The sequence below is a fragment of the Narcine bancroftii genome, chromosome 11 (genome assembly GCF_036971445.1).
Source record: "Narcine bancroftii isolate sNarBan1 chromosome 11, sNarBan1.hap1, whole genome shotgun sequence".
Classification (NCBI taxonomy): Eukaryota; Metazoa; Chordata; class Chondrichthyes; order Torpediniformes; family Narcinidae; genus Narcine; species Narcine bancroftii.
This window is the reverse complement of record NC_091479.1, coordinates 27,668,156-27,679,543: the sequence shown is the minus strand read 5'-3', so window position 1 is coordinate 27,679,543 and position 11,388 is coordinate 27,668,156. Positions and strand designations below refer to the sequence as shown.

The 11,388-nt window shown below is 50.9% G+C and overlaps 1 long non-coding RNA gene across 1 annotated transcript; it reads right to left on the bottom strand.

Moving 5' to 3' along the window:
- Nucleotides 1–5,065: 5,065 nt before the first annotated feature.
- Nucleotides 5,066–7,287, bottom strand: LOC138746337 (uncharacterized). The gene is made up of 3 exons (XR_011346875.1): nt 7,137–7,287; nt 5,811–6,000; nt 5,066–5,165 (listed from the first exon to the last, which is right to left on the bottom strand). It is a non-coding gene; the product is annotated as an uncharacterized lncRNA (long non-coding RNA).
- Between the last annotated feature and the right edge of the window lie 4,101 nt (nt 7,288–11,388).

The window sequence follows — 11,388 nt, the reverse complement described above, 5'->3', positions numbered from 1 at the left end:
CTGTAAATAGACTCATAGATATCCAGCACAGAGCATCTTTGTCGCCTTGCCATCAGGAAGGAGATATGGAGGAATAAAAGCAGAGCAGCCAGGGAGGGAAATAGCTTCTTCCCACAGGCCGTGCGATTGACAAGGCAACATGAGCTGGATGGGAGCTAAGAATGAAAAGGGTGAGAGGAATATGGACTGATTACAACAGCTCAGCTAGCAGGAGAGAGGGGCTGAAGGGCCTGTTTCTGTTTTGTCTATCTGGACCAGCCTTTTGAGTTCAAGCTTTAAAAAACCCAATCATTTTTAAATTTAATATCAACGGTACAGAATGAATCAAGAGACAAGATGTCTGTCCAGCAGCAAGCGTCGAAGGCACTTCCTGAAACGGAGGCTCTGAAACCACAGGGAGGTTCTGGATGGAAAGAGGCCCAGCTTCTTCTGGAAGTAGGAGAGGAGAGGCAGGGGAAATGTGGGGGAAGGGAAGGGGAGGGGAGGGGCGGGGCTAGGGATGCCGTCCACCGTTCACCTCCCCTTTCCTCTACCCCGTTCCCCTCCCCTTTCCACTGCCCGTTCCCCTCCCACATCCCCTCCCCCCTTCCCTTTCCCAGTTCCCGTCCCCCGCTCGCCTCCCCCATTCCCCTCCCCCTTCGCTTCCTCCTACTCCTAACCCTAACCCCTAACAAAATCCTAAGCCTAACCTTAACACTACCTATACCCCCTACCACCACTCCACATCCCCTAACTCTACCCCCACCACGTCCACTAACCCTAACTTTATCCCTACGCCTATGCCGCCCCCTAACCCCAACCCTAATGCTACCCACCATCCCCTAACCCTAAACCTCACTCCTCCTCTACCCCCTGCTCCTACTCCCTTCCCCTATACCTAACACAAGCCCACTTCCCCGAACTATAAACCTAACCATAAACCATATAGCCCTACCCCATGTCTCCTAACACTAACCCTAACTCTACCCAACTTCCCCAACCCTAAACTAAACCCTACCCCTATCCCTTACAACCTACCCCCTTCCCCTAACCATACCTCCTACCCCTTCCCCATACCCGCACCCCCTACAACTAACCCCTACCCTATCCCTTACAACCTACCCCCTTCCCCTAACCCTACCTACTACCCCTTCCCCATACCCGCACCCCCTACCACTACCCCTACCCTATCCCTTACAACCTACCCACTTCCCCTAACCCTACCTCCTACCCCTTCCCCATCCCCGCACCCCCTACCACTACCCCCTACCCTACCCCTTACCACAACCCCTACCCTTACCCCCTTCCACTACCCCCTTTCTCCTACCCCCTTCCCCTCCCCCTCCTTCCCCTAGGTTAGGGGTAGGAAGGGGAAAGGGAAGGGGGAGGGGAAGGGGAGGAGGAGAAGGGGAGGGGAAGGGGGAGGGTTAGGGCAGGGGATGGGGGAGGGGAAGGGGAGGGGGAAAGGGGAAGGGAAGGGCGGAGGGGAAGGGGGAGGTGAAGAGTGGAGGGCTGGGGTTAGGGCATAGGTGTGAGGGCAGGGGAAGGGGAAGGTGAGCGGGAGGGGGTTGGGATGGAGGAGGGGTAGAGGAGAAGAGGGGAAGTGGGTGAAGGGACATGGAAGAGGCAGGGAATGGGGTTGGCAGGGCCAGAGGGAGAAGGGGAGGGGTTCAGGCCATCATGATGTTGTCCGTCCTCTGTTCAGCTGGGATGCGAGGTTCTTCTGGACTCGTGTCTTGTCTCTAAGATCGCTCCTTCTCCTGGGAAGAGAAATACGAGTGATAGAGATACTATCTCTGAGGCCTGATCACAATGACTTTGGAGGGTCCCAACTCTTCCCCCATAATCCCCCCTACCCCTGAACACTGGAGCCTTTCCCCTTCCTCTGCTTTACCTGAGAAAGTGTGTTTTGGCGAAAACCACGATCTCTCTCTGCAGAGCTCAGAGCAACGTGTGTCCATCAGGCAACACCGTGGTTCTCCACGATATGGCAGCAAGATGCTAGACAATCATGGATGGATTAGTCGAGACCGTTCAGCTGATCCAGCTGAACCTACCCCACAACAATGTTACCCTCCCCTCCCTCACACCAGTACCCTCCATTTTTCTTTAATTCCTGTCCATATTAAAATCCTTTTCATGCCTTTTTTGGACCAGCCTCCGCTAGTACCCCGACAATGCATTCCAGCGACCCACTACATTCTGTGTGAATAAAATGTACCCCTCACGTCTTGCATAAATTTCCCTCAGCTCACCTTATTTAGACGTCCTCTGGTATTCTCGACCCAGGAATGCACACAATATTCCATGTGTGGTCTGACGAGAATTTTATACATCTGCAACGATACCTCTCGGTTTTTGAACTCAATCCCCTCACTCCTGAAGGCCAGCACACAATACACAATCTTAAACTCCCTCTCAATTTGCACAGCAACCTTGAGTGATATATGGAGCAGGATCTAAATATTTCTCTGTCCTGCACACTGTTCATAATCCTGCCATTAACCAAGCGCTCTGCCCACACATTCTTGTAATCCGCATTCAATAAAGATATTGGTCTATATGAAGCTACTTTTAATGGGTCTCCAACCTTCTTTGGAATAACTGTTATTCGTGCCCTTGAAAATTACTCTGGAAATAAACCTGGACCAGTTGCTTATTTAAGTACATCTGATTTACAGGATTGAACTCCATCTCTCACTTCTCTGCAAACTGGATGACCTATGACAACCTTCTACACTGTCTACAACATCTCTAACTCTGTGTCATCCCCTGACGTACCCACCCTTCCACTCCCATCATCATTCATAAAAATCACAAAGAGCAAGGGTCCCAGAGCAGATCCCTTTGGAGCGCCACTAGTCATTGTTCCATCTACTACTACCCTCTGTTTTCTGCAGACAAGCCAATTCTGAATCCACACAGCCAAGGCTCCATGGTTCCCATGCCTCCGGACATTCTGAATGAGGTCACCGTGGGGACCTTGTCAAGCACCTTACTAAAATCCTCGTGCAGCACATACAGACCTTGACCTTCATCTATTTCCTTTGACACCTCCTCGAAAAACTCAATTTGACTCGTGAAGCAGGACCTGCTCCTCACAAAACTATCCATGAGTTTGCCCAGCATGTTTGGGCATTGCCCTCGGCCCCAGAATCTGCAGACGTCCTGGCCAGTCCCTCCCTTACCCCTTCCCAGAGCTTCCGCATCCATTAGAACATCAAGCATTGCTGCCCAGTACAGGCCCTTTGGCCCATAAAGGCTGTACTGACCTTTGTAAATGTTCTCCACAACCTTTACCTGTACCACACCCATAGGAACATAGGAAGTGGGAAAAGGAGTAGGACAAAAATGGCCTATCGAGCCTGCTCCGCCATTCAATACGATCATGGCTGATCTAATTTATGACCTAACTTGACCTACCCTGCCTTCTCGCCATATCCCCAAATTCCTCTATCATGTAAAAATTCTGTTCCCTTACATCCACATGCTCGTCTCAGAGACTTTTATATGTACCTATTCTACCAACCGCTACCACTTTCTCCGGTGACGCATTCAAAGCTCTCACAACTCTCTGCATAAAAAAAATCTCCCCTCACCTGAAGCGGATGCTCTCTGAGATTTGCACCTGACACTTTGGGAAAGGTTTCTGGCTGTTCATCCGATCTAAGCCCCCCACAATCTTATTTAGAATAAGTTATTAAGCTGTGGAAGGGGCAAGTTGGGAGAGGGAGGAGTGGAGAGAGCTGGTGGGGGAGGGGTGAGAGCTGATGGGGAGGGGACAAGGCCGTGTTGGGGAGAGGGATCAGGACCGCGTTGAGGTGGTGAACGGACAGACAGGGGTGGATCTACCTGCCGAAATAAAGGAGCAATAAGAAGGCCATCTCGGGATCTACCAGCATCTTCTGGGGCTTGATGTCTCAATGGAAAACCCCCTGAGGATGGAAGTAGGCCATGCTCTGCTACAGCTGGTACATGAACATCTGGCAACACAACGATATAACATGACCCACTCTGCCTCCACACTGGCCGGGTCTATAACCTGAGGGTAAGGGGAGGTGGGTGAAAGGCCCCTCCCTGCCAATCAACATCCATCCTCATCATCCTCTCCACCCCTCTCCCCTCACTACCCTTTCTCTCCTCACCAATACCCATTGAGACCCTCATGCACCCTTCATCGATATCCAGTCCCCAGCGAGACTCAGCCAGTAAACTCCTTCATATCCTCCAACCCCACCATCCAAGCTTGCCCCAGTGGACAACTTGACCACCCAGACCCACAACCACCTTGATGTAGATCATGGGAATGGGCTGCTTGGCCTTGTTGAAGTGCTGGGCCATGCAGTGAACCGTCTCGGGAACATAGTCCAGACCCAGATTCAAATAAACCTCCTCTTTCTCTTGGACACAATACAAAAATGTCAGCTGGATTTACCCTCCAACACCCAGTGCGTCTCCCAACTGGAGTGGCAGCCCCTCCTGCTCTCTGTAGGCCTGATGCCCCCACTGCTCAACACAACATTGCATGAATCCAAGGGCTCAGCGAGCAGAGCGTCAACAGGCCGTAGTGGACCCATCCGCTGCCCCATCAATCGGCTTCTGGTGAGACTGCACAAAATGTGCAGCTCTGACTGCCCTCCCTCGTGAGGCAAGGATTCACCGGGAGAGAAAAACCATTGACCTTTCGAGATGAGAAATGTTTGCAGCCGGGTGTTGGCTGGGGTCGAACATGTGGAGGCTGAGTTGTTGGGATGATTCAGAGCAGGCGTTGATTTGGAAGGGCACCAAAAGGTTCTGGGGAAGTGAGTTATGGGGGAAAATACATTCGTGAAATGAATTGGGGAAACAGACTGGAGGGGCTGAGTGGCCGAATTTGGCGACCTTGTCTTGTGGTCTTGCTGCTGTCTGGCGTTGAAATGGCAAGAGGTCATGAGTTAATGGGTGAGGAGCAGGGCAGCCAGCGTCAAAGAGTCGGCACTGCTCAGAGGGGCAGGATGGAGGCAACAGAGAGGCTGCAGCGAGACAGATCGATTGAAGGAATGGGGAAGGTAGCAGCAAATGAAATGCATCAGAGTGGGGGTGGGGTGGGTGCAGGTGGATCTTACCTTGACTACAGAGGAGTAGAAGTTGAGAAGAGGGACGATGATGGTGTGATCCAACTTTCGCACGATCTGCAGTTTGCGGTTCTATGGCGAGAGAGGAACATCAGCAAGGCTGGGCGATGGGTCGGGGCCCTGAGGGGCGACTTGTCCAAGTTGAGGGGGGAGGCGGGGAGGAGATTCGTCAAGAGGTCAGAGGTGGAGAACTCCGAGGGAGGCCGAAGTGGGGGACTTGTCGAGAGTCAGTGGGGGGGACTTTTCGTGTCGCTAGAGTGGGGACTCGTCATGGGGTTCAATGAAGTATTATTTCAGTTTTTATGATTGTTTTCCCAGCTTCTACTAAACAATTAATTTGCAGAAAATCTCTGATATTTGCCAGGTATGTGTGTGTGTGTGTGTGTGTGTGTGTGTGTGTGTGTGTGTGTGTGTGTGTGTGTGTGTGTGTGTGTGTGTGTGTGTGTGTGTGTGTGTGGGGTGGGGGTTGTGTGTGGGGAGGGGGGGTGCTGTTGTGGGTTTGTGTGACTTTCTCTGTTTCCAAACCCATGGCTGCTTAGGTCTCTGTCAGATGCTCCTCTTTCCACCCACCCTTCAAAAATGTGTTTGGGGTGTTTGTCAATTGGGTGTAATTGTGTGAAATGGGCTCAAGTGTCGCAAGGGCCTGTGAACGTGCTGTAGGCCCTAAAGTTAAATATCAGGGTTTTCCATTTCCACACAACTGCTCCTCCCCCTCACCTTGAATCTCTTGTCTTGCAAGATCTTCTTGATGGCAATCAGCTCTCCGGAGTCCACCAGCCTTGCCTGGTACACCACACCGAAAGATCCATTGTCGATGATTTTATTATCTGTCCAGGACACCACCTTGGGGACGTTGGGTCCATGACACGGTGTGGCCACCTCTGTTGTGACCTTATTGACATGTCCTCTGGGGCAGAAACAGCAGCATTTACACACCAGAGGGTACACAACAGGTCATTTATCCCAACCCAGCCTTGCTGTCCAAGTTAGTCTCTACCCCTCCCTCTAACTCCCTTCCAAGGGTCACCAAAATGTCAGAATTGATCCTCTGGTGGTTCGTTCCAGCCTCTCAGTAGAAATATTGCCACCCCAGGTCCCTCTTTGATCACTCTCCTCAGATTGAGGCCAGTTCCGCAGCCGTTCACTTTGTCTACAACCTTCGCTCCATGGGAGGATCGGGTCATCCTTGACCTTCAGCACGTCCCGGGGAGATGAACCACTCTGAACCCTACCACGTGTTTAGCAGAAGCCCTCCACATTCCCAGAAGCTCAGCAACACCGTGATCTTCCATGATGCAAGCAAGACCTCGTCGCCTGAGGGAGCAGGTGGTGCGGAGAGAGCCCCACTCTTCACCGCTCAACTCTGTTGGGTCCGCCGCAGCAGAAACACTTTCTAGCACCTTGATCCAGGTCCACTGGGGGAAAGAATCCTATCCCGGTTGGGGGGGTGTGGGGGGTGTATGCAAGTGTGGAAGGGATCTTGTAACCACGGGGTGGGGGGGGGGGGGAGGTGGCGGGTGGAGGAGCGGTCCTGTCATTCAGTGGACAGATCCCATTCCAGGTGGAGGGGGAGCTCTGTCCCATTTCTGTTGAAAGGTCTGCCTTCCATCCCCCTCGCAACTTCTCTTCTCCCTCAGACACCTCACACTCTCCCCTGCCCCGATTCCTCGACCACACTCTCATCCCCCACCCAACACAACCCCCATGGTTTCCCCAGTGCCTTCCGTCCTCTCGCACCCCATCCCCCCAGCTCAACCCTATGTCCCCTACCTCTGATCCAATCTCCCTTGACATTAGCCTGTGTTGCAACCCCGTTCCTTCGTTCTCCCCTCCACTCCTACAGACCCCATCCCTGTATCCCCTCACATGCCATTGTTCTCCCCTCCCCAGTCCCCTCCAGCTGCCTCATAAAGTGCCCTGCACTCAGGATGGGGAGAGGGGATTAAATGCAGCCTCCATTCTCTCCGCCCACTCTGGGTGATGGATGGTGCCAGAGGAGGCTCTGTCCCAGTAGGGGAGCCTGTAACAGGCTCTTTATCTCACCCATGGGTGCAGGGTGATTCCAAACACAACCCTGTTGATCAGAGGGTCCCTGGGATGAGACAGCGTCCTACTCCGACACGTGGGCCAGAATCCCCTTCCAGGAGAGGCATCTATCTCTTGTTGCTGTGCCATGGCACGACTCAGCTATGGCTGCCCCATGCAGTGACATCATCACCCCCTCTGTGTCATCATCTCCCCCCTCTGTGACACCTCCCCTCTCTGTAACACCACTAGTGTAATGGGCAGGGACATCCAACCATTTAAATCCTCCTCAATTTCCCCAAGCAAGGGGAGAATAATTCAGCTGGTCTAAATTACTCGTTGTTATCTATTCTAACTCCTAGATATTTGATCCCATTTTGCCTCCACATTTGTTGACTATTTTCTTGACATTGGCTCTAATCCCCCTTCCTAAGTGACATGATTTTGCACATATCCCAAAAGAACTTATACCCAGAGATCTGCCCATAGTCCACCAGCGTGGAGCACAACTTGGGCAATGAGTGTGTCGGGTCTGTCAGATATATCAGAACAACTTCTGCAAATAAATTGATTTCATGCTCTTCCTGGCCTGTTCTGAAACCTTTAATGCCTTAATCCTGGCACATGGCCTCAGCTAATCGCTCCATGGCCAGTACAAACTCACTCACTGGGGGAGTGGGGGGGGAGTCAGACCTTGATTGGCATGCCTGTTGGCTACCTCTGTCCCTCTCATCTCGACATCAGTGGCTCAGGTTGGGAGAGTCTGTGCTGGCTCCTGCAGTGCACAGCAGCACTGCTGGACCTCCTTTCTCTCCTTATTTTCCTGGGCCCTCTCCAAATCTTTCCTTTCTATGATCTCACATTGGTTTCTCAGGAGAAACACTGGCAGCCAAAAGGCACCCTCTGATTCCCCTTAGATTTTGGGAACCCCGACTTCTTGAAGTGGGACAACACGTGGTGACCTATTTTCTCAAGATGTGGATCCAGGAGCTTGGACCAGTCTACCAGTTTGCCGTGGTCCGCCAGCATGCTTGCCAAGCTCCCCAACCCTGCACTCTCGTCAGTCCACCCGCAGATCTTGTTCTCCCTGCCTGCATTAGATTTCCTGTCCCGATTCCAAAGCAACTCCACTGCTGCTGTGTTCAGTCGGAACTCGAAGGACCCTGCTCACTGCACCAATTATTATGTGTGTGAAACAGATTCGAGTGTTCCCAAGGGTGGCGAATTAGAACACAGTTGTCTTTTATTGACACATGTAGTGAAGTCGCACGAGGAGTAAAAGACACACACAGACACAACCTCGCCGGATTAATCGATACACTTGCAACCACTCATGGATAGAAGACTTGACAATCAACTTGTCACATACGATACCTTGAACAGGTCATTCATTCACTCATTGATCTTGGATGCCTGTGGGTGGTAGGGGATATGCAGGTGGCCCCAAAAACTTGGAATCACCACCCATTTCTGGTCAGACGTTACCCGATAGGGTATTCCACATATGGAGCACGCTTAAATGGTGCTTGGTCGGCCCGCTGGCAGGACATCCAAGTATGTGCTGACCATCGTGAAAACATATCACTTTTTATTTTGGCAGGGGAGAGGCCTGATATGGTCAATTTATCAGACTTGGCCAACTCCCGAACCCCAGCGAAAGTGGCCCTTGGTTTTAATTGCTGACAAATAGGGCATTTGGCCATCACAGTTCTTGCAACATCATGAGACCCCCAGATCCTCTGTCCATCATAGTGCCCCCATATGCCCACATTTATGATGCACCAATGCTGCCAAGGCTCCAGGGTCTCTCTGCTTGGGGAAAATAGTGGCAGAGCATATTCGACCTAACCCGAGCCCACATCTCCTAACCCTAAACCTAACTGTACCTCTACCCATCCCTGACCCTTATCTTAATTCTACCCACCTTCCCCAACCCTAAGCTAAACCCTACCCCTATCCTCTACACCTACCCCCTTCCCCTAACCCTACCCCATACCCGCACCCCCTACCACTACCCCATTACCTACCCCTACCCTCTTACTACCCCCCTTTCTCCTACCTCCTTCCCCTATCACTCCTTCCCCTATGTTAGGGGTAGGAAGGGAAGGGGAGTGGAAGGGGAGGAGGGGAAGGGTAGGAGGCGAAGGGGAGGAGGAAAGGAGAGGGGAAGGGGAGGTGAAGGGAGGAGGGCTAAGTTTAGGGCATAGGTGTGAGGGTAGGTGAAGGGGAAGGTGAGTGGGAGGGGATTGGAATGGAGGAGAGGTAGGGGAGAAATGGGAGGGGAAGTGGGTGAAGGGATATGGAAGAGGTGGTGAATAGAGTTGGCAGGGCCAGAGGGAGAAGGGGAGGGGTTCAGGCCATCATGATGTTGTCTGTCCTCTGTTCAGCTGCAATGCAATGTTCTTCTGGACTCGTGTCTTGTCTCTGAGATCGCTCCTTCTCCTGGGAAGAAAATACGAGTGATAGAGATGCCGTCTCCGAGGCCTGATCATGATGACTATGGGGGGCCCCAACTCCTCCCCCATCACCCCCTCCCTACCCCTGCACACTAGGGCCTTTCCCTTCCTCTGCTTTACCTGAGGAAGTGTGTTATGGAGAAAACCACAATCTTTCTCTGCAGAGCTCAGAGTACCGTGTCTCCATCAGGCAACACCCTGGTTCACCACGACATGGCAGCAAGATGCTGGACAAATCATGGATGGATCAGTCGAGTCCCTTCAGCTGACCCATCTGAACCTACCCCACAACAATATTACTCTTCCCTCCCTCTCACCAGTACCTTCTGTTTTTCTTTTATTCCTGTCCCTATATTAAAATATTTTTCATGCCTTTTTTGGATGAGCCTCCACTACTACCCCTGGCAATGTATTCCAGCCATCCACTACATTCTGTGTGAATAAAATATCCCCCTCACATCTTGTCTAAAGTTCCCTCATCTCACCTTATTTAGACGTTCACTGGTATTCTCGCCCCAGGAATGCACACAATATTCCAAGTGTGGTCTGACTAGAATTTTGTACATCTGCAGCGTTACCTCTCAGTTCCTGAACTCAATCCCCTGAATCCTGAATGCCAGCACACAATACACCATCTTAAACTCCCTCTCAATTTGCACAGCAACCTTGAGCGATTTATGGAGCAGGATATAAATATATCTCAGTCCTGCACACTGTTCATAATCCTGCCATTAACCAAGTGCTCTGCCCTCACATTCTTGTAATCCGCATTAAATAAAGATATTGGTCTATATGAAGCTAATTTTAATGGGTCTCCAACCTTCTTTGGAATAACTTTTATTCGTGCCCTTGAAAATGACTTTGGAAATTAACCTGTACCAGTTGCTTGATTAAGTACATCTGTATTTACAGGATTCAACTCCATCTGTCACTTCTCTGCAAACTGGATGACCTATGACAACCTTCTACACTGTCTACAACATCTCTACCTCTGTGTGATCCCCTGACGTACCCACCCTTCCACTCCCATCATCATTCATAAAAATCACAAAGATGAGGGGTCCCAGAGCAGATCCATTTGGAGAGCCACTAGTCATTGTTCCATCTACTACTACCCTCTGTTTACTGCAGACAAGCCAATTCTGAATCCACACAGCCAAGGCTCCATGGATCCCATGCCTACCGACATTGTGAATGAGGCCACCATGACGACCTTGTAGCACCTTACTAAAATCCACGTGCAGCACATACAGACCTTGACCTTCATCTATTTCCTTTGACACCTTCTCGAAATACTCAATTTGACTCGTGATGCAGGACCTGCTCCTCACAAAACTATCCATGAGTTTCCCCAGCATGTTTGTGCATTGCCCTCGGACCCAGCATCTGCAGACTTCCTGGCCAGTCCCTCCCTTACCCCTTCCCAGAGCTTCCGCATCCATTACAACATTAAGCATTGCTGCCCAGTACTGCCCAGTACAGACCTTTGTAAACGTTCTCCACAACTAACTAACCCTTACCCGTACCACACCCATAAGTATGGGTGGATTAAATATCCAATTAACTTCTTTCTGAAGTAATGCAACATGAATTTGATGTTGATTCCCATTTTGAATAACTTTTCATAATTCTCGTTCAGCTCCTTTAAAGTTAGATCCATTATCAGAACATAATTCTTTTACTTGACCAGGTCTAGGAATAAAACGCCAAAGAACATTAATAAAAGAGTCTGTATCAAGCAATGACGCTGCTTCAATATGAATTGCTCTCATAGTCAAACAAGTGAAAATAACTCCATATCGTTTTTCAACACT